Raw genomic sequence first — 24,022 nt, 5'->3', positions numbered from 1 at the left:
TTACAGAACCACTGAGTCATGGAATTGTTTAGATTGGAAAGCCCTCCAAGACCATTCCCCTGGCACTGCCAAGGCCACCACTGACCCATGTCCCCACGTGCCACATCCACATGGCTTTTAAATCCCTCCAGGTATGGGGACTCCACCAATGCTCTGGGAAGCTCTGCTGGAAGCTCTGATCAAGCCTTTCCATGGAGGGATTTTCCCCAGTATCCACCCTGAGCCTCCCCATGCCCAGCCTGAGGCCGTTCCCTCTGCTCCTGTCCCTGTTCCCTGGAGCACAGCCCGACCCCCCCGGCTGTCCCCTCCTGTCAGGAGCTGTGCAGAGCCACAAGGGCCCCCCTGAGCCTCCTTTGCTCCAGGCTCAGCCCCTGCCCAGCTCCCTCAGCCTCTCCTGGGGCTCCAGCCCCTTCCCAGCTCCGTTCCCTGCCCTGGACACGCTCCAGCCCCTCGGTGTCTCTCTTGTGCTGAGGGCCCAGAGCTGTCCCCAGCACTGGAGCTGCCTCAGCATTCCCAGCGCCCTTTCCAGCTTTCCAGCCCCTCTGCACCAGCCTAGAGCTGTAGGGGGCTGGGGTGACCCAAGAGGAAGCCAGTTCTCACTTCAATTCATCCAGACAAACCCACATCCTGACCTGCTGTTAGGACACCAACAGCACACCTTGCTCCTCTGCACGGTCCAACGTGACTGAGCACAAGCAAAGGAAAGAAAATAAAGAGATTGCTTTTGCAAGTGTTTTGCTTCCATGGGATGGATGTTAAGAGCTTAAAGTGCTCTTGCACACTTGATGAGTTTCTTTGAGGGTTGTGGCTTCCAAAGACAAGAGAAACAGAAATACCACACTGTCACACACAACCAAAATGGTGAAAGTTGTAAGCAAATTTTCTTGACAACTACACAGCCAGGAGCTAATACCCACTGCCAACACCTAGGTAAGGTCATTGGGAAAAAATCTCTAAAATACAGAGTTCAGGCAGAACTACTTCATGCACTGGGCTTCCTCTCACCTGAACTGAAATTCAATTATTGAAAGGTGTAACCACCTCCAAAGCCCAACAAAGGACAAGTGCCCAGCCCATCTTTCACTTAACATGGCCTCAGCTGTTTAGGCTTGACTGACTGACTGACTGATTTAATTGAAAACTCACGTGTCTTCTTTAATTATCCTTCAGTTAAACACTAAGAAAATCCCAGGCCAATCCTCCATTCCTCCATGACTCCAAAGTGAAGTCAGGAGGAATGCAGAGCATCCTTTATGCAGAGAATATTTATTTCTCAGAAATGCCATCGCAGGCCAGCTGCTGCAGAGACAGGCTGTGACAGGCTACAGAGATATCCTGACATCCCTGAAAGCCTTTGTCTTGCCACATGGGATTTATCATCCCACAGTTTTCTAGGAACAAGAGATGCTTCCTATAAAAGGCAGCTGCAGTGCAAATTCTTCACATACCAATGCAGCCACCTGCTTCCAGAATGTTCTTTGACAGGACATCCAGCATCCCTCTCGTGTTTGTTCTCCCTTGAGTATTTATAACAGACTGTGCTCCAGCAGGTCCCTTCTGCTCTGAGACACCTGGGACACAAACTGAGGAACAGCTCAGCAGCCCAGATTTGTCTGTGCCTGAATGGGATGATGATAAAACCAAACCAAACTGATGCCCAGGGAGACACAGGGAAAGGCCCCAACCCTGGCCCACACATCTCATCCTCTCTCATGAGCAACCAATGACAACTTTCACATCTCTTGTGCAGGCTCCAAAACCCACCCCACTGTTTTCTGTCCCCTACAGCCATGCTGGACATCCCCTTGTGCAGGTGGAGGGGGATATCCAGGCTGAGGTGACACCCTCTTCTGCTCAGTGCCTCTCTGGGGCTGGGCAGGGAGGAACAGCTCACGGTCAAACCCTCCATCATCACCTCCCTCACACTTCCTGCTCACTGAGACTCCAAGCCAGGCTTCCCAAAGCAGCTGCTGAAGCACACACAGGAGGAGGAAGTCCCTGCAGCCCCAAACAAGAGAGATGCTTTGACTATACAGAGCAGGGAGGAGCTGATAGTGCAGGACAGCCCTTCTACTTGTTATCTGCTTCTTATCAGCACCTCTGGGTCAGGTGAAACTCTCCGTGTGTCTCAACTCTGCAAACAACCAGCTCACGCTCTGACAGCAGCACAGGCACAAGGACCTTTGACTGTCTGTGTTTGGGGCTGGAACTCCTCGCCAGCAGCACGGTTTGATTTCCAGCATCTCCTTTTAATGAGCCTCTTCTGCAGCAATATTTTGCCTCTCCTCATCCAGCCCTTTTCCAACAACAAGTAATTAGCAATGCGTCTTTCTCAAGCGGTGAGAGCATCTCAGAGAATGAGAGGAGCAGTTTATCTTTATTGCTGGCAGGCAGCTCTCGTACCCAGCCACCCGCAGGAACAGTTACTATGGAAAATAAAAGCAACAAAGATGAACCATGACTCTCTGTACCCAGGTACTGCTGCATCTCCACAAAGCATCATGCGTCTGTCTTGGATTTGCTGCTCCAAAACCACTACCTTTCCAGACATCAAAACATCAAGCACAGAAATGTAAATTATTATACCCTGGATCTGACCCTTTTCTAATTAAAATGTAAACACCTTTGAAAAACACATGAGTGTTTACTGCTGGAGCCAGCCTTGGGCTTTTCAGATACTGACGCACTCACAGCTGGCTGAGCATCATTTCATCATCCCTCCAGTCTCAGGTCTGCTTTCTGGTACCTGGTGATGCAGAAAAGCCCCAGTGACAGGACAGGAGCCCACCAGCTGTCACACTGCAGTGCCACTCACGAGTCTGGCACAGAACACAGCAGGCAAACACCACGGTGCACTGAAACAGAGCCATCAAAATAAACACAGAAATAAATGGAGGGAAAAAAAGAGAGGGACAGACAAGTGCCGCAGAATCCAACCCAAAACAACCAGCTTCATCCCGCAAGACAGGGAGAGGAGTAACCAGAAAGCCAGAAATCCTTATTCTCACCCAGACAACAATTTATTATGTAGCTTGCTTCCCTGCAATAAGCAACTCTTTGTGGTTGGAAAGTGAGTATTTTTCCTTTTCTTCTCTTTAAACAAAACCAAAGCCACATCACCTTTAGAAACATAAAATCCTTTAGTGTGTCAAATCTGTGCATGAGGTTGGAGTGGTTTTCCGCCAGATGGGCTTCCTTGTCTGGGGGAAGACATTACCTTTGGCTTGTGATAAATACTATCAAAAAAGGAAAGGAAAAAACAGCACACAACTAAGAAAAGTACTGTCTGAACATCAAGTGAGAGGAGGTGGGTTTTTATGGGCTCACCCTGTGGTGGGATGCTCCACTACAGGGGATATCAGGACAAGGAGGCTGCTGGGGCATCACTGGCTGCAGCAACAACAGAAAGGAACACTCACAGATTTTGATACAAATTCAATACATGCAAATGCACCAGCATTTCTAGATATACAATCTGAAACAGGCCATAAAAAGCCTCCAACCACCAACCCCTGAATTGTGAACAGCCTGAGTTTTATAACCTATTTTACAATGGTTCATGCCACAATCTGTGACTTAAGGCAGACATAATAGATTTCCATATTCCCCTGCTTCTACTATAAGCTAATGGAATGAGAACCCACATTACATGCTACCCTTGTTGTTTTTCACCTTCACAAGGAAAATGTTGGCAGGTAAAAATATTGAACAACTATTATGAATATCTGAGGAAAGAGCATTTCACACATGCTCTTCTCTTCAGAGCTGCGCTGTTTCTCCTTGGAGAGCACACAGCATCACTCTGGTAGCTGGGCAGGACATGATGGCTGCAGGGATCTTGCTGGAAGATATGAACCAAGGATGTTTTCCTGCCAGATGAGCTTGCACATGTGCACCATGCACCTGTGTGTGCCCTCCTGCCATTCACCTGGCAGGCTGCAATCCTCAGGCAACTAACACCTGGTTTTGTGCCCAGCTCTTCTGGCACCCCGTAAGATGAGCCACGATGCCATGGAAGCAGCAGCCAGGGTACAAAACTCTCCATGCAGGCAGAGAGCACAGCCCACATCCTAAATAAAAGCACCACAACCACGAGCTCATCCATACACAGTCACTCGCGCACCCGCGCCCGCCGCCACGCATCATCCTTTGTAAATAACCAAAGGGAAACCATTATCGGGACAAAATCTTTTCTTTACAGGCACCCAGGCAATATAATAGGCACTTGGGCTGCAAAAAGCTCTGTAATCCTAAAAGACACATCCAACTCTAAGTTGAGATGTCAACCTGCTGAAGTAATTCATCCCACTGGTGGCTGCCCACAGGAGGGACTGGGTGGGAGCAGTGCACCCCGGTCAGTAGCAGGGCAGGCACGGAGGCCGCTTAATCCCCATTAAATCATGCCCGTGGCTCACTGGCAAAAAGCAATTTTGTGCCTCTACACCAGCTTGTAGCAGCATTCAGAGAACATACCTTGGCCACCAGCCAAAACACTGGAGCTGCCACTCCCGGATGGATTTTATGCTAGGAGGAGCCAGCTGGTCCTCTCCTCCTGGGAATCACAGGATCACAGAACAGTCTGGGCTGGAACAAACCTTTAAAAGTCATCCAGTCCAACCCCCTGTCATGAACAATAACACCTCCCACTTGATGAGGTTGCTCCAAGCCCCATCCAGCCTGGCCTGGGGCACTGCCAGGGATCCAGGGGCAGCCACAGCTGCTCTGGGCACCCTGGGCCAGGGCCTGCCCACCCTCCCAGCCAGCAATTCCTAATTCCCAATGTGCCAAAATCTGTGCCTGCCCTCTGGCCGTGGGAGCCATTGCCTGGGTGCTGTCCCTGCCTGCCTTGTCCCCAGGGGCTGTGCAGCTCTCCTGGAGCCCCTGGAGGCCCTGGCAGGGGCTCTGAGGTGTCCCTGGAGCTTCTCTGGTGCAGCTGAACAGCCCCAGCTGTGCCAGGCTGGCTCCAGAGCAGAGGGGCTCCAGCCCTGGCAGCAGCTCCGTGGCCTCCTCTGCACTGGCTGCAGCAGCTCCAGCTCCTTGTGCTGCTGGAGCCAGGGCTGGGGCAGCTCTGCAGGTGGGCTCTCACCTGAGCCCAGGGGCACAGGGGCAGGATCCCCCTGCCCTGCTGCCCACGCTGGGGATCAGCCCAGGGCAGGGGGTTCAGCCTGGGGCAGGCCCAGCTCTCACCCACAGCTCCCCCAGCTCCTTCTCCCAGGGCTGCTCCCTCTGCTCAGCCCCAGCCTGGGTTGATCCCAGGCGCTGCCCTGACCCAGGTGCAGCACTTGGCCTTGTTAAAACTCGTGAGGTTCCCATCCTTAAGGATTCTCACCTCCATCCCAACCAACTGCTTCCCTTCATCACAGCTTTCCTCTTTTTCGGAAATGAACCTCTTCTGTGCAACAAGAATAGGGACAGGAGAGCCTCTGGTGAATCCCAAATTCAACATCTCTGGAAGATGAGAAAGATGAGGAATGAGGAAGCAACATGCTTTTTGCAACATCAGCCACCTTCTGCACCATCAAAAGCAAATTTTCTGTGGGCTCCTGTTGCTAAAACCAAAGGCAACAATCCTTTCCAGCCTTGCTGGTTGGGATGGGTTAACATGCAAAGAGCATCATCTAAGGCAGCTCTCACACCTTGAGAAGACCACAGAATCATGGAATGGTTTGGGTTGGAAGGGCCCTTAAATGTCATCTCATTCATGTCATGAGCAGGGACACCTTCCATTGTCCCAGGTTCTCCAAGCTCCATCCAACCTGGCCTTGGACACTTCCAGGGATCCAGGGGCAGCCACAGCTGCTCTGGCAACCTGTGCCAGGACCTCATCATCATCACAGGCAATAATTTCTCCACAAAACAGTTTCCTCCCAGATGCCCTTGCAAACCCTATATCCATTTTTCAGGCTACAAGGATGTCCATGTCGTGTTATCCCACATAATTTCCCACTGCACTTAGGAAAGCAAGTGTAATACCTAGATAGACCCAGGTTTTGCACTGGGCTCCCAGCAGCTGTCCCAGCAAGCACAGGCACCACAGCACCCACCAAAGGTCTCACCCTGCCCAGGGATGCTGCTGTGTGCAGGGATGGGCTCCCTGTGTGACCCCACCCCACTGGCAAAAGTCAGAGCAGCAGGAATGCCCAGCCCAGGACAGGAGGAAACCAGACCCTCCAAGCTTTGCTTTGTACAAGCAGCATGAGCCCAGCCCACCAGCTCAACCCTCCTCTCAAATCCATCCCCAGCTTTTAGCTCCTTCCAGCAGCTGATGAGGCAGCTTGAATCAATTCACCAGGAGAATGCCTGCCTTAGGGAACCAGCCCAAAAATACCAAGCACCTCCCCAGACAGGAATTTTTGGGAGCTACTGGCCAGCCACCAGCCTCCTTTCTGAAGCTTGAAGTGCATTTTTTTTTGCAATCACTCCCAAACTATCACTCTGTTGGATGCTCTGTACCAGCAATGCTGCCACAGATCTCCAAAAATTCCCTTTCCAGGTGGCCCCACTCCACCTGTGGTTATTCCCCCTTGAAGTGCAGTGAGTGAGGGATGACAAGAAGCCAGCAATGGGGGTGGGAAGAGCAGCCTGCTGACTCCCAGGGTGTAAAGATGCTGCAAGCACTTGCACAGCTGCACTTATCACCCAGGGGACCTGGCTGAGCCCTAGCAGGCAGGAGCACGACAGGGAGGGGTTTGTTATTACAAAGCAAACAGAGGACAGGTACTTTCAAGACATGACAAGTAAATTGTTTTGAAATGAACATGAGCTCGGCCGGTCTGTTTACCTCCACCAGCAGCAAGGACAGTTGGGACTGGCCCTGATCAAGACAGCTTTGGGATTTACCAACCCTGTGCTCTAATCTTCCCTGCTGTCAGTGACCCTGACACCAGTCCCTTCTGCTAACCCCAGGTCTCACACCACAGGATCACAGAGTGCTTTGGGTGGGAAGGGATCTTCCAGTTACCCCCTTGCCATGGGCAGGGACACCTTCCACAGTCCAAGGCTGCTCCAAACCTCATCCAACCTGGCACTGGACACTTCCTGGGATGGGCCAGACACAAATTCCCTGTGCAACCTGTGCCAGGGCCTAAACACCTACTTTTTTCCTAATATCTAATCTAAATCTATTCTCTGTCAGTTTGAAGCCATCCCTCTGTGTCCTGTCACTCCAACAGACTCTCTCCATCTTTCCTGTAGGCTCTCTTCATGCAGTGCAAGAAAGCCTTGCTGAGTTCCAGTATTGCTGCTGGTGTACTGGGGACAAGAACATAAAATCTGTTCCAAAATACCCTTGAGTTGCTCTTTGTGTCCAGCTGTTTCATCCACCACAGACCCAAATGTGCCATGCACTTCACGTGTGACTGGTGTGACACCAGCTCCTCCATCCTGCCTCATTTCCCTCTCTTGTAAAACACAAACACTGCTCTTTTCTTTCACAGTACACACTAAATTTCCACAGCTCTCCATTATGGTGCAAAGTAACTTAAGACATTTCATTTGGGATTGAAACGGGACTTGACATTATTTTGTTTCCCGTCTCTCATTGAACCCAGCTAAAAATACTCTCATCCCCCACCATTATCCTTGGCACCATGATTTCTCTACAGGCTAATTAAGAGAAAAAGCTAGAGTAAGCAATAATTATTTGTTAAGGACAATTCACAGGAAGGATAACTTGGGGCACCCACCCAAAGGATGCAGCAGGGCAACGGGATGATGGGGGGAGGGCTGTAGGTGCAGCACAGGGGAGCAGCATCTGCAGCTTCAGCAGAAACACCACGGCAGGACGCCTGCTATTCATGTACCTTTGACTTCAGAGATTAAATAGAGAGCTCAAACTATACTGCTTTGCAGGGAAAAAAGAAAAAGGAAAAAAAGGAAAGAGAAGAGATAAGGGAGAATTTGATTAATCAAGAGGCTGCTTAGGGATATACACCCAGATGGTATCTCACATCAAGGGCCCTTGAAGGTAAAGCCCCACCACTCCCAGCTCTTAGGTGCCAGCACAGGGTAGGGATGTTCATCTGAGGGGTCTCTATGACCCAACAATTCAGCAGCAGAATTTCAAATGGGATGTGAAAAGGCACTTCTGCAATAAGTTATACAGTATGAAAGAAAATAAACCTCATTCCTAGTGCTGAGGTAGTGCAGGACTTGGAGGCTTCAGAGGAAGACACCAAGAATGCCAAGATAAACACATAACTCTGGGGTTTGGAGCAGGCTCTTCCCACTCCTTCTAGAGCTTTCATAGAACCATGGAATGGTTTGGGTTGGATGGGACTTCAAAAGCCATCCAGTGTCACCCCTGCCATGGGCAGGGACACCTTCCACTAGTGCAGATTGCTCCAAGCCCCATCCAGCCTGGCCTTGGACATTTCCAGGAATGGAACAGCCACAGCTGCTCTGGGAAACTTTGTACTAGTGCTTCCTGAGGACCCTGGTCCCTGGGAACACTCTGATGATGATGAGCATTCCCACATGTCCATGATATCCAAAGGCCTGCCAGCACCAGGAACCAGAGGTGATGCCTGGCACTCAAGCCTCACTTGTCCCCTTGACCAGTGTGGGACAAGGGTCATGTTTCTCCTCTGTCACAGTCCCCAGAGGAAAAAAATTCACCCTTGAAGAAACAAAAGTCTGAACCTATCACAAAACAACAATAATAATTTTTTTAAATTACTTGTTTGCCATCACCCCAGATTTAGCTTGATGAATTTTAAATAATTTTGGTCAAGTCACTGCAGCCAAACCACTTGGGAAGGAAACGCTGAAAAAATGGTTTCACTTTTTTTTTTAGTTTTGTATTTTTTGAACAAAGGATTTTTTGTTTTATTTTGTGGTGATGTACACTGAATTTCCACAACTCGCCATTATAGTGCAAAATAATTTAAACCACATTTCATTTTGGATTGAAATGGGACTTGACATTATTTTGTTTCCTGTTTCAACCAAATAAAAATATCTATTCTCATTGAACACAGCCAAAAACACCCTTATTCCCCACAACTGTCCTTAGCACTATGATTTTTCTACAGGCTAATTAACAAAAAAATTGAGTTAGCATTAACTATCTGTTTTATGGCCTGGTGTTGAAGAGTATTCACTGAGAATCTGAGGATAACTTAGGGCACCCACCCAAAGGACACAGCAGTGCTTCAGGAAAGAAGATTTGCAATTAAAAGTGTCACTGCAATCCACTTGAAAGTTAGAAAGTTAGGAACCTCCCTTTCTACAGAGGGAAATAAGGAAAATGGGAACTCACACTCTCACAAAGAAGGGGCACTGGTACAGCCCCAGTTCTGCTGGCAAGGTGCCACACCAGGCACAAGCCCAGTGCCAGCCCTTTCAGGCTTTGACCTCCCAGCAACGCCTCTGCTTTGGCTTGGTCCCAGCTCCTCCACGGGCTGCTCTGCCGCAGGAGAAAATTTTTGCTCTCCAGAGACTATCAGGCAGTGCACAAGATGACACCCAGGGGTGCAGAAACCCCAACAGATACAGCCTGGTGTGATGCCCCGCTCCATCCTCTCCGCTCCCTTTCAGGTCCAGCCGGATGCCGCGCAGGGCGAGGGGACAAAAAGCCCCAAACAAAACAGGTTTTCAGGGCAGTGCTGCTGACTTGTTGTTTTCCAAGCCCTCTGCCACCAAGCCCCTGTGGTGCTGCTAACCTCTGCTGATCCCATCAGGTGGTTTAACCGGGAAGCTTAGCAGTAAGCCCTGCTCCTGCGAGGAGGCACCGCGTTACGTGGGTTATTCTCTGCCCAGCCGTGGAGCTCTGAGCCCCAAAATCCCAGCTACAGCTTACAGGAAGAAAATCAAGTGCCTCAATGGAGCAAATTTTTCCCAGGTTGCAATGTTTTGTTGTTGGGCTGGATTTAATTTTTTTTCTTTCTGTCTTAGGCTTTCTATTTTTAATGTTGAAGTACATGTTAAACCCTGTTAACATGCTGCAAATCCCTGTCTTGCTGGAAAAAATAAGAATTTGGCACCTCTAAAAGGCACCTGACCTATACCTGTAGCCAAATAAACATATTATAAACAGGAAAAGAGGCAAGTAGAGAAGGGAGAAAGCACAGTGGGGAGAGCAAAAGGAAGAAAAAATGGGATAGAGAATAAAAAAATCATGATAGGCCAAAAATCCAAAAACAAACCCAAAACCAACCAAAACCCCAAAACAAACAAACAGACAAACAGACAAACAAACAAACAAACAAACAAACAAAAGGGATCAGGAAGAACAACACAAATGAGATAAGGGACACAAAAATGGGACAGGCAACATAAAAGAAGGGATAGAAAAGAAGAAAAAATGGGATAGGCAACAAAAAAATGGAATAGGTAACAGACAGAAGGGGATGGGTAACTAAAGAAAAAAAGTGACTGGCAACAACTCTGCATCCAAGAGCTGGGCAGAAAGTGGCACTGCATGGTTTTCACCTGTTAACTTTGGCAGCCAGAGGATTTCTGCAGTAAGATGATGCACGTGTACAATCAGGGCAGGGGGAAGAGGAGGGAGCTGTGATGGAGACCATGGTAGCAAAGAAATCCCTGCAGGAAGGCTGCCTGGAAAGTCTGGCAGGCTGGGACCACCAAACCCAGCAGGATGGCCACTGGAGCAGGAAAAGCAATTCACAAGTATTACACTGTCTCTGGCTACAGCCCTTACTCTCAGGCTTCACCTAGCCTGAGCAAAAGAACATTATTATTAGGAGACAGACAATAAATCAAAGAACAGCTTGGAAAAACCTGTGAAGCCTCCTGAGAGCCAAGGAAACCTGCACTATCTAGGGAAGAGCAAGATTACAATAATTAGGTCAGCTGGCGATAAGCCTCCCCAGCACACACACGCGCTGCCGCTCCACCCGGGAGCGCTGACACCCCCCAGGAGCTGAGAATGCCAGCAGCAGAATGCCCGGGGCACGGGAAACACCAGCTGCACAAAGCCTCCTCCAGCAGCAAACAGCTGCAGCTGCTCCGCTCCAGGTCTGCGCATCCGTAGGTGAAGCTTGGGAAACTCTGATGGGATACTGGAAAATTTCTTTGCTTTGAGCTGCGGTCCAGCAGCCAACATGTAACTTGAGTGTGAGATCTGGGTGCGCAGCTGGGAAACAGCAGCAGGACCCAGCTGGAGGAGGCCCTGAGCAGGTTTGATGTAGAAGCTGGCTCTGCACTGAGCAGAGGGATGGACCAGAGGAGCTTACATCAACCCAGAATAACTTCAAGATCTTACCTATTGAGATCTTCCCTGAGCCCAGACTTCCACAACAAAGCAAGAAAGACATGCTTCAAGCTCAATGAAAACCAGAAGAAAATTCATAACACAGCAAGGTCAGGCTGACCTTTAGGAGAGGAATCAGGCTGACATGAAATTCAAGTACATGACAATCCCATTGAGCAAAGCTGCCTGCTCTGGGAGGCAGAGGATGGTCCCATGCAGTGAGGGCTGAACAGGGAATGCATGCACTTTTCCCTGGAGAAACGGAGACTGAAGCTTTTTTTACTCATCTCCTCCTTCCTGGATGGTTTGCCATCAGCTCTGCCCATGCTGGTGGGGCTCAAGGACTTGAAAGAGCCACAGCTGCAGGCCCAGAGTGTGGGCTGGACTGAGATCACATCCACATGTTTGACCCCAGATGAAGCAAACAGGAAGGGCAGACCAAAGAGCAGGATGTGCTCACTGCTCCAACCTGCTCTTGGCTCTTCCTCCCCACCTGTGCCATCATCTGCCACTCTCTGATTTGGCCATTTATTACTGGAGCCCAACCTCCAGGCCAGAGCACAGAAACCAGTCACCTATGCTTGGGCTTTCCAGTCTCCCTCCTTGCACTGATTTGAGTACAACCACCACCTTCCAAAAGACATTTATTTTTTTTTAACAGTGGAGGCAGAAAATCCCTCACTGGAGCCTCCACACTGTTTTTCTAAGGTGCTTCTCTCTGAACACCTCATCAATACTCTCACCTGCCCCTATAACCCACAACAGATCCCCAGAACAGCCCAAACAACAACAGCGCAGGATGGTTTTGTGAAGCCTCCTGCTTGCAGTCCACACAGCTGTGTTGACACCAGCAAGCTTTTCCCACCTGTCAGCTGTAGAAAATCCAAGCTCTGCCCTGCTCAGGTGAAACCTCACCTGCAGAGCATCTGGAGTCCCCAACAGCACAAGGAGCTGGAGCTGCTGCAGCCAGTGCAGAGGAGGCCACGGAGCTGCTGCCAGGGCTGGAGCCCCTCTGCTCTGGGGCCAGCCTGGCACAGCTGGGGCTGTTCAGCTGCACCAGAGAAGCTCCAGGGACACCTCAGAGCCCCTGCCAGGGCCTGCAGGGGCTCCAGGAGAGCTGCACAGCCCCTGGGGACAAGGCAGGCAGGGACAGCACCCAGGCAATGGCTCCCACGGCCAGAGGGCAGGCACAGATTTTGGCACATTGGGAATTAGGAATTGCTGGCTGGGAGGGTGGGCAGGCCCTGGCCCAGGGTGCCCAGAGCAGCTGTGGCTGCCCCTGGATCCCTGGCAGTGCCCCAGACCAGGCTGGATGGGGCTTGGAGCAGCCTGGGACAGTGGAAGGTGTCCCTGCCCATGGCAGGGGATCAAATTGGATGATATTAAGGTCCTTTCCACGTAAACCATTACAGGATTTTATGATTCTCTGAATTCATTAAGTACTTCAGGATGTAATTACTCCACTGACTGACTGATCCAAGTTAAACCCAACCTTCACACAAGAATAGCATCCTACAGACTCCACTGTTTCCTGTGTGCTTCATGCAACCATGAAGTGCCTACACTCACTACAGTTCACTAGCTAAAAACCAGCATCCCCCATTAAATACATACAAATAATTTTCCATATTCCTAGGTCATGCAGAAGATGTCAGGCCCAGAGTTGACCTTCAGCCTCCAAACTCCCCTCATTAATATCCTGACCAATGCTCTCATTTGGTTATGTGCTCTGACTTCCCTTTCAGCACATTAAAAAACAGTCACTACAGTTCCCTCTGTACTTTTAATCAAAGCTCACCTCTCTTTTTGTTAAAATAATCGGCTAATCAAACCCATTGATTCCAAGCTGACATTCCTCCTAATGCTTTAATCAATAGACAGAGATGTTCAGAAGGCAGCTAATATGGCCTAAGGCAGAGCACAGAATGCTGCGAGGACAGGTTCATGATGTGGCTGTACTTCTTAAAAGAGGAGAAAAAAGATGAACACAATCAAGTCTAAACCCAAGAAAGGTTAGTGGAATATTTCTAGATGATGACCAACTTTGTCCTTCCCAGCACTACCCTTACCACCACACAAATATTCATTTTTGATGCCAGACTTCCTAGTGTTATAAAGCAAAGCAGTAAGCAATGCATGCTGGAATTCCCTCAGAAGATCAAAATTGCTCTTAGGGTTTTGAGTATCTGATTTGGAAACAGAGTGGTAAGATTCTAGATGGCTTGGGAGTTTCATCTCATTTTTATCTGCCCTTCTCCCCTTTAGAAAGAAGCAGAGCAATGATGGCTTCCAGGGTAGAAGAATAATTAACCCAAAGCTAATGCACTTGTTTTTTATCCATGGGACACCAGAATGCCTGGTATCACTTGGAGTGGCAGATGATTTATCGGCTTCCTTGCAGAGCAGCAGTGTCTGAAAGCCCTGTGGAGAGCAGAGCAGGCAGTGTGTGTCCTCCCTGGTATTTAGCAGCCGTTTCAGCCCTGCCATGAAAGGCAAGCTGGCAGCGGTCCTGCACGGAGCCCGTGTCACCACCCATCCATCACCCACCCCGCCCACCATCACCCAGGCGAGCAGGGCATCCTCCAGCAGCACCGCCCGAGCCACCTCCCCTCCTGGGAGAGCCCATGACATCACTTTCCATCGTTTTTTACAATATGACCAGGCCAGCCCTCAAAATTCCATTTGGCTGATCCTTCCTCCACAGACGTCCGCAAGGCCAAGGAGCAGACAGGAGACCTGGAGCTGCCACGGGTCTGGCAGCACGGCCTGCTCGCTGCTTCACTCTGCGCCTGGCACAGGGAAAGGTCCTGCTGAGGGCTCATCCTTCCCCTCTGTGCCCTTCCCTGCCGGAATGAGGCGGGAATGCTCCTGCTGAATGAAGCCAGCGTAACTGGAGGCGCTCAAGGAAAAACTCGGCAAAGCCAGCAAGGGATGACTCTGCAAATCCGAGTGGGGGGAAAGGCTGAGTCACTTCCTCCCCCACAGCCCTAAATAGAGAAGAGCGTAAGGAAAATCATTCTCTGAGCTGACAAAAAAGGAAGAGAATCCCCGGTGTAAAAAAAAAAAAAAAAAAAGTTTAAAAAAACAAAAATCAAAGTGCACTTAGTGACAGCAGAAGGGAAAGGGACAGAAGAGGCAGCCTCCTGCTGCAGCTGTAATGGGAACAACAGCAGAGAGGGGCAGAACACCATCCCTGGCTCCTCTGGGAACTGGAAGCTCACTAATCACTTGTAACAGCAGCTCCAGCTCCAAGGCAAGCTCATGGACCATGGCTGATGCTGAAAAGCCACTGCAATGCTGCCTCATCCTCTCCAGGTGATGCTGCCAGCCGTGACCTCAGTCCTGATGGGAAACTGTGCTGAGCCTGGCAAGTGTCCAAGGAAGCTTTTGGGGACAGAATTTACCCACACCTCAGCCTGCAAGGACTCTGTGTGAGCTTGTAGGTGATAACACATGGAACATCACTATCAGGAGCAGTCACAGTGTAACACCTGATGGAGGAGAGGAGAGGAGAGGAGAGGAGAGGAGAGGAGAGGAGAGGAGAGGAGAGGAGAGGAGAGGAGAGGAGAGGAGAGGAGAGGAGAGGAGAGGAGAGGAGAGGAGAGGAGAGGAGAGGAGAGGAGAGGAGAGGAGAGGAGAGGAGAGGAGAGGAGAGGAGAGGAGAGGAGAGGAGAGGAGAGGAGAGGAGAGGAGAGGAGAGGAGAGGAGAGGAGAGGAGAGGAGAGGAGAGGAGAGGAGAGGAGAGGAGAGGAGAGGAGAGGAGAGGAGAGGAGAGGAGAGGAGAGGAGAGGAGAGGAGAGGAGAGGAGAGGAGAGGGACCTTTAAAAGTTATCTAGCATCATCCAAACACACCCTCCCTGGCAGCATCCCTGCAGCCAACTCCTCCTTTCCTGTGATGAAAATTATTTGGTTTATTTCCTTAAATGAATTGTAGTGAATTACTAAGGTAATTTACTTAAGAATTAACCAACCTGCTTGCACCCAAACAGACATTATTTAGGTTTACGACTAATGCAGCCTCTCCTTGCAGACAAGAAAGAATTTACATTTCCCTTTTCTACCCTCTTTCTTACAGCCTGTAAGTTCTTATCTCCAAAATGTGCCCTCCTCTGTCAAATTTGGCTGATATTAGATATTAAAAAAGGTTCTGGAAGAACAGCAAGTGACAGTAAGTCTGAGTGCATAAGCCTCATTTCTGCTCATTCAAAAAAAAAAAAAAAAACAAGCATAAAAACAGGGGAGAAGCTTCAAAGTGACTGCAGTCGATAAATGAATCTTTCACCCTATGTGACAAAAATATATCTATCAAAAAAAAAAAAAAAAACTGAAGCAAGTGCTTTTTCTCAAAATCAATTTTGAGAAAAACAATGTGCGCTCTGCAGATGCTCCAAAATGCAGGATCAGGGGAGGACCAGTGCCCTGAGGTGAATCTTGGCACTAAGAGCACCCTGGCAGGGAGGGATGCTGCGGCTCTGCTGACACTCCACGGGGCTGTGATGCCCTGCCCGTGACTGATGCTGCTCTGAGCACCTGCAAAGGCAGGAAAAACACACATCTGCCTGTGCCTGGCTAGCACAGGGATGGACAGAGCAGGGATGAGATGGAGAACTCAGCATCCACCACAACAGCTTTCCAGAAGTGTGTGTTTCATTGCAGTGCTGCTGTCGGGGTGTGAGAAACTGCTGATCTCAAAAGAAGGGGGAAAAGCTGGGAGAGAAAATTGTCCACCACCTCAGCACAGCCTTCATCCACACCTGGGGCCTCCTCTTCCTTTAGAGACCACTGCCGGCATCACAGCCAGGAACCTGAAAACTTCACCTGGTTCATCTGCTTACAAGGATGAAAGGTGCACACGGCAAGAAAAATACAGAAATCATTTCCCAAAGCACCCCCCGAGCCTCTATGTCCTCCTGTAAAACCTCCTGCTACAAAAATTACTGCTGCAAATTTCACCATCACCAGCCCAGCTTCCTAAGCCAAAGGAAAATAAAAACAAAGACACCTCCAAGGTGATCGTCTGGCTGGGAAGAAACATTCCCTGGATCAACGATATGCCCTGATTTAAGGGAATACAATTCCCGTGGGTTCAGGCATACACTCCTCTCTCCCCTCACTGTGCAAAGCAAACACCTTCTTAAACATAAAACATTGTTATTAACCTCCAGCTGACAATCTCAGCACAACCACAACCCTTCCTGCTTCCTTTTCTTCTCCTGCTGAGACACACAACATGGTATTTTTGATGACATGTTATTAAAATGCTCCCTGGCTTCACTGCAGTTGGACACGGCGCCCAGGAGTCCTCTAGCCCCAGGGGATTTGCTTCTGGATGGGTAATACAGGGAAATGCAGCACCCAAAAACAAAGCAGCATTTAGCCTGGAGAAAAGGAGGCTCAGAAGGGACATCCTCACTCTCCAAAATTCCCTGACAGGAGGGTGCAGCCAGGTGGGGGCCAGACACTTCTTCCAGGTTATAAGTGACATGATGGAGGACATGGGCTCAAGCTGCACCAGGGGAAGTTAAATTGGGTATTGGGAAAATGTTATCCACTGAAAGGGTGGTCAGGCACTGGCACGGGCTGCCCAGGGCAGTGTTGTAGTCCCCATTCCCAGAAGTGTTCCAAAAGCATGTGGATGTGGCACTTGAGGACACGGTTTGGTAGTGAACATGGTGGTGGTACTGGATTGATGATTGGCTTTGGTGCTCTTAGAACTATTTTCCAACCTTGGTGATCCTGATTCCATGATTTGCAAACTACTGCTTTGGGCTGGCTGGACCTAGACTACACCATACACCTGCCAGTGACTGCAGCACACACTTCTATGCAGGATGAAAACATCCTTTAAAATTTACTCCAGGTTAACTCCTGCAAAATCCCTGACTAACAAACACCAAGGAGTGTTTCTGCAGACACTGCCATACTTCAAGGCCACCTGCAGAAGCTGGTTGGCCCCAAAATGACGTCCCCATGGACCACACATGAGGAGGAGCAGCTCACAGGCATAGGTGAGCCTCTGCAAAGCTGCTTCAGCCCCAGGCTCACCCAAGGCTGCTCCACCCAAAACCAGCTCCATGTCACCTCACAAAGCTTTGGCTTCACAAGAGAGGTGCTCAAAGCTGGGCACAGCCAAGACCCCTGAAACATCTGCAGTGCATTTCTGTTGTAGCTCAAAAGCACTGTGGTAGCACAGATAGACTTGAGAGATTTTATCAAATTATGTGAAAAACTCAGGGTCACAACTGCTTATTTAATGGAAACACAGAATCCCAGAATGGTTGGGGTTGGAAAGAATCTTAAAGACCACCTGGTTCCTGCCATGGGCCGGACACCTTCCACTGTCCCAGGCTGCTCCAAACCCCATCCAGCCTGGCTTAGGACACTCCCAGGGATCCAGGGGCAGGCACAGCTGCTCTGGGCACCCTGTGCCAGGACCTCAGCACCCTCACTGAGAAGCATCTTCTCCTAACATCCAACCCAAATCTACCACCTTTCAGCTTAAAGCCATTCCCCCTTGCCCTATCAGTGCTTGACGTGGCAGCAGACCATCCCAACACTAATTTGGGGGTTCATGGGGTGAGATCCCCAACGTATGGTATGGCACAGCTGATGTGAGGGACCCTCCTGTGCCACAGCCTCCCATGCCAACCCAACTGCTCGTGTCCCAGGCCAGCAGCCACCCAACACAACTGGCAATAGCTTGGTTGTGAACACCAGCTTCTCCCAAGGTCCTGGTAAATGCCAGCCAAGCCACACAGCTCCTGCAGGATTTCAGGAGCTCAAAAGCATTTTTCAGAAATAATTATGAACCCTGCTAATTGCAATTGCATTGCAGGTGCCTGGGCAAGCAAGCTGGTGGCAGTTGTGTCTCCCAGTAGCTTCTGCTCTGGTGCAGGGCAGGCTCCAGTGGTGGTGAAGCCTCTCCAGGGTGGAACAGCCTGTACAAACCAGTCCCAGAGAGCTGAGCCTGCTCCCAAAGGAGGGAGAAGTTGGTTATTTTTGGTTTTTGGGTTTTTGTTTGTTTTTTTTTTTTTTTTTTTTTTTTTTTTTTTGTGTTAAGGGCAATTGCAGCGGGTTGACTTTGGTTGGAATCCAGGCAAACACCAAAGCAGATATCTCACTCCCCTCCACAACTGGACAGGGGAGAGAAATTAGAGCAAAAGGGTCATGACTTGAGATAAGGACTGTGAGGGATCCCTCCCCAAATCCCATCATGGGGAAAACAGACTTGAATTTGCAGTATTAATTGAATCTATTAACACAGTAAGAGCAGAATAATGGCAAGTAAAATAAATCTCAAAACACCTTACCCTCACTCCTTCCTCCTTCCCAGCTCTACCTCCTCCCTTGCTGTTGCAGGGAGACAGGAATGAGGGTTATGACCAGCTCAGAACAAGATGTTCCTGCCACTGCTCAGGGAGAGAAGTCAGAGGGAGAGAAGCCAGAGTCCTCACCCTGCTCCAGTGTGGGGTCCCTCCCACAGGAGACAGTTCTACATTAAGTTCTCCAGTGTGAATCCATCCCGCGGGCAACAATTCTCCATGAACTGCTGCAACGTGGATCATGGGGTGCAGTCCTTCAGGGACAGGCTGCTCCAGCATGGGTTCCCCCTGAAGTCCTATCAGGATACCTGCCCTAGCATGAGCTCCTGTTTCCACAGATCAGCATATCCCTGCCAGGACCCTGTTCCAGCATTGGCTTCCCAGGGGCTCGCAGCCTCTCTCAGGCACCCCCTGCTCTGGCGTGGGCTCCTCCAGGGGCTGCAGGTGCGTCTCTGCATCCCCACACCCTCCGCGGGCTGCAGGAGAATCTCAGCTCAGGTGCCTGGAGCAGCTCCTGCTCCTCCTCCTGGCCTGAGCTTGGCGTCTGCAGAGCTGTTCTCTCACATGTTCTCACCCCACTCCTCTCTGGCCACAGTAACAACTGCCAGTGACGGGCAACCATTTTATTTTCTTCTTAAATCTGTTATCACAGAGGAATCACCATAATTCCTGATGGACTTGGCCACGGGGTCTGTCCTGGAGCTGGCTGGACATGGGGCAAGCTCCTGGCAGCTCCTCACAGAAGCCACCCTGGTAGCTCCCCCCATTGTTAAACCTGGCCATGCAAACCCAACAGACCCATTCCAACCACAGGTGAGAAAGAAGAAGCTTGTGGGCAGCCACGTGCACCCTCAGGTCACCCAGGCACGATGTGACACAGGGGATGGGGACACCACAGAGCCACCCAGCCCTGCTCTCCATGCCAGGGACAGCCCCACCACATCCACGCTACCCCACCCATATCCCTCTCCATCCTGGTGGGAATACAGATGTTTTCCAGCACCACCCCACCCCCTGCACGGATGCAGCCAGGCTGGGGAGGGAGATGAAGCTGAGCCAGCTGCCACAGAGGAGACGCCCTGGATAAATGTCTGCACGTTGTGAAATGCACCTGCAGCAGGTTCCTGGCCGACAGGTGTGGCCGGACTGGTCCTGCAGAGATGGCACAGGCAGAGGTTTGGCTCTGTCACCACAGGTTCTCCCACCACCCCAGAAACCAAGCTCTTCTTCTCCTGGACCACAACTGCCGCATGCCTGGGGAACAGGGAGGCTGAGGGGTGTTTGTGCAGCACAGGAGACAGAGCAGTGCCTTTCTGGAGTGAGCACACGGCTGCTCCCAACCAACCTGGGGTGCCTAAAATATCAGTGTCACACAGACTGCCTGAGAGGACTCTCCAAGAGCTAACTCAAAGCAGAAAAGTCTCAAATCTATTAATTTTCCATCATAAGTTTTCTGCAATTCATCCATGACAGAGGCATCACCTCCCATTCCTGGCCACTGCTGAGGTACCTCTGCACTTCAGCACCACAATGACAATGCAAAATCCAGCAAGCCAACAGTGACCATGGCACAGCTCAAGGCAGACGTGAAAGAAACAAAACCTCTCACTTCAGCAGGGAAGCTTAAACGCACCAAAGTTTTAAGAACATCCAGTGTTGCTCCCATTTCAGTCTGAACTGAGGGGGAAACACACTTCTCTCAGGATCACCAGCAAGGCATCTACGTTGTTAAGTGAATATATATACACATATGCAAAAATGTATGTAAATAAATAAAAATAAAATAGCCAGAGTCTCAAACAAACAGAAGATGACTGGTTGGCTACAGTAGCCCTTCATTTCAGAGGACACAGTAATCTGCTAATTGTCCTCAAGTGGCAGAACTGCCCCTTCTCCGAGGAGTTTCACAACATCCCGAGGCATTTATGGAGATTACTCAACAGCAGCCTCAACACTTCCAGTCTCCTGTTGTCCTTTCCCCAACCTGATCATAGCCCTAACAGAGTGGCAAACTGTTAACCCTGAAACTTAACAATAGTGTAACATAAATGTCTTAACACTTCTGCCAAAGTGAAAAACAGTGAAATCATTGATGATATTTAATTACTCCATCAGAACATAAAGAAAGAATGTTAAATGTTTCTCAAACAACTCTTGAAAAAGCTGCCCCAGCTTCCACAGAAAACAAGGTCTAGCTGTACTTTAAGCCTCACTCCTCACAAACACACAGGACCCCAAGGCTCAACTGAGCAGCAAGAACATGAAATTAAATTAGGTTGAGAAGGGTTTTCTTGCTGCTTTGCAGAGACCTGTGGGCAAAATCTCAACCAGTGACAACTACCACGATTTCAGACCCTTCCTGATGGGGAAAAACCAAGCAGGAGCAACGATGGCCGCAAGGAGAAACGGGAGAGAGCCACACACAAATTGGTTAAGAAGGGGAAAGTCAATACAGCACAATTCGTCCTCACCAGGAGATCACAGCAGAATGAACTCAATCACCCAGTTCACCTCAACATGAGGTACTCCAGAGGGCAAAGAGAGTATTGTTATCCTCATTCAAAATCAAGTGCTGAAGAAGAGGCTTCTGGAGACAAAGCCCAACATCCCACCATCTCTCCTTCCACAGTCTGGATGCAGGGCTAACATCCATCAAGCATGTTTCCATGCTTTGCATTCCATTTTTCATGGCTTTTAGGAACCCTCCAGAGACCATTCCCATGCCATTTGTGGATCAGGCTGGAACAAAACCAGCCAAGCCCCTCAGGTACCTCAGCCCCTCTTCCAAATGGCATCACAAAGGCAGAGCTGGAGTTCAGTTCATCTCCACAAATTCTCTCCAGTCTTTCATCCAGTCAGGTGCTGGGCTTCACCCCCCAGATAACCTGAGACAAATTGCTTCCCTGCAGCAGCACCCAACTGCAGCTCCTCTGCTCTAAAAGCAACCTGAGGCCTTATAAATGATTAAAAAAAAAAAAAAAAAAGGACAGCCTGAGCTTCCCAAAACAGTCACTGCTCGTCTGTGCCAAAGATAACACACAGTGCAGGGCAACCACAGCCTACAAATCTTACCCAAGGCTTGAGGGGATCAAATGCAGCACAAGGTTTTGCTCTTGAACCTTGGGCTCAGCAATGGCAGAGAAAAGCCTTTGTGACACTCACAGGGAAAAATAACGTTGGTGGACACAACAGAATGGCTGTTTCCACTCCCTGGAGACAAGGTGTGAATATTTGCTAGTCAAGGTCATGTAAATCATCAGCAGAGTAGGAGGGTTCCTCCTCCATCCTGTGTGGCACCCCCCCCCGCCACAATGTGTATGCTCAGATGATGGTCCACCATCAAAAAGCCTTCCTAGGTTTTGTAGAGAAGGGACTATGAAATGATCTGCTCTTATTTTGGCATCTTTGCACTGAAAGACACAACCTGGAAGCTCAATCTCTCTTCTGCTTCCTCCCATCTCTTCAATTTCTGTTAACGAAACTGTGATTTTAACCTTCATCCCACACCCACCTGAGTGGTGGAGGAAGAGCAGGGTGGATTACTGGAGAAGGAATGAATGTGGCACACATGGGCACGTGGAAATGCCCATTTGAGGGAAGCACACAGGTTCTGGGGCACTGAGAAACAGCACCTGCCCCTTTCCAACCTAATGGCATTGCTGCTCCATCCACTGTGGGATCTCACGGGTGGGAATCTCAACCTTTCCAGAGAAGCCTGACCCAGGGAATGGCCCCGGGAGGCGAACCTTGGTCTCATTCCATAGAAAAACCACTCCAAGGACTGAGTTTTGAGGCACGGGGAGGCCAGTGACAATCAACAACTGTGCCCCCAGCGTCCAGCATTTCTGGGGGCAGCTGCGGCAAAAAAACATCCCACGGCTGCCGGCTGCTCCGCTGCCACAGCATCTGTTGTCCCCTCCTGTCACCCACCACGGCCCCCGAGAGCACGTGCAGCCAGAGTGACTCTGCAGGAAAACGATCACCGTAGAACGACAACAAAACCGGGTCTCTGCCGAGCCCTCCGAGCCCGCTACACCCGCACCCAGCCCGGGGGCCGCTCCTGCGGCGGGGTGGGCGCCGCTCCCAGCCGGGACCATCCCAGGGGAGCGGCGGGGATGCTCGGCGGGCACCTTTGTGCGGCGGTGCCGCTGTGCGGGCTCTGCCGCCGCGGGGCCGCCGATGGCGCGGCTGCTGCGGCGGGGACACGATGCGCTCCCCGCGCTGCTGCCCACGGGGGGCTCGCCCGGGGCGCGGCTGGGGGGCAGCCCTGCCCTTCTCCGGCCGAACGCAGCGCCCGGGAAGCTTCCAGAGACGGCGAGCACACCCGAGCCCAGCCCCGGAGCTCTCCGCCGGGAGCGCCGCAACCCGGGGGGGCCCTACGGCCACGCACGGGCTGTCATCGAGCGGGGGGGACACCCCCGGGGCGAGGCCGCCGCGACACCGCCAGTACCGAGACGTGCCCAGAAACCGGCTCCATCGGCGGCACGACCCGCACCCCCCCGCGGGGTTCGCGTCTTTCCGAGGGAGACAAAAGCAGGGATGCGCTCCCCCCGCCGCCCCCCTTCGCTCCCCCCCGGCCGGTGCTGTGTCACGTCCCCCCCGGGCCGCGCTTACCGTGCGGGGCCGGGCGCGGTCAGTGCCCCGCTGAGGGGGTCATGGGCGCGGCGCGGGGTTGCGGGGGGCGCGGGGGGCTCCGGGGGCGCTGCCCGGGAGGACGCTCCGGCTCCGGCTCCGGCTCGGCAGAGGGACGGGCCGGGGCGGCGGGCAGTGACGCGCCGCGCTCCGCCCGCGGCCCGCGCCGGCCCTGACGGGAGATGTAGTCCGGGGCTGCGGCCTGCCCGCCGCGGGGGGGCCGCACGGCGGGGACCGGACGGGGACACTCCGAGTGCCGCAGCCCCACGCCTCTGACGGGAACCTCCCGGACCCCGCAACCTCGGGATCCGGCAGGGACCCCCGGACCCTCCCACTCCCGGGATCTGACAGGGACCTCCCGCCTCTTGCTCCGCCGGGGCTCCGAGGGAGACTCCCCCATCCCGCAAGCCGGGCTTTGACAGGGACCGCCCGGACCCCGCAATCCCATAAAGTAACAGGGATCTAGGAGTCCCGCACCCCGGGGATCTGACAGGGACTCCCTCGATCCCGGACTCCTGAATCTGACAGGGACCCCCCGCACCCCTCACTCCGCGGGGATCGGCTGGTCCCTCGGCACCCCGGGCCCTCACAGAGATTCCCGCATCCACCCCTTCGGGACCTGACAGGGACCTCCGGATCCCACAGCCCCGGGATGTGACCAGGGACCCCCGTGTCCTGCACGCCGGGGATCTGGCAGGGAACCCCCAGATGCCCAAACCCTGGGACCCTCAACCAGCGAGTCCCAAACCCTGCGGGGCTGGTGAGAGACCAGCCGGGCTCAGAGCAGCCTTTGGGGCGGTGTTCACCCACCCAAAACAGCGCCAGGGGCAAACACCAGCTCGCGTGTCCTCACCTG

General features: G+C 51.5%; 1 protein-coding gene across 1 annotated transcript in view; it reads right to left on the bottom strand.

Moving 5' to 3' along the window:
• Positions 1–23,232, bottom strand: part of CTIF (cap binding complex dependent translation initiation factor) — a 143,972-nt gene extending 120,740 nt beyond the window's left edge. The window contains exon 1 of the mRNA XM_059492329.1: positions 23,149–23,232. The gene's annotated coding sequence lies outside the window, so the exon portion shown is untranslated. The remainder of the gene's footprint in view (positions 1–23,148) is intronic.
• Between the last annotated feature and the right edge of the window lie 790 nt (positions 23,233–24,022).

This window comes from Ammospiza nelsoni, chromosome Z (assembly GCF_027579445.1).
Source record: "Ammospiza nelsoni isolate bAmmNel1 chromosome Z, bAmmNel1.pri, whole genome shotgun sequence".
NCBI lineage: Eukaryota > Metazoa > Chordata > Aves > Passeriformes > Passerellidae > Ammospiza > Ammospiza nelsoni.
The sequence above is the reverse complement of the archived record's forward strand: the minus strand, read 5'-3'. Positions and strand labels throughout refer to the sequence as shown.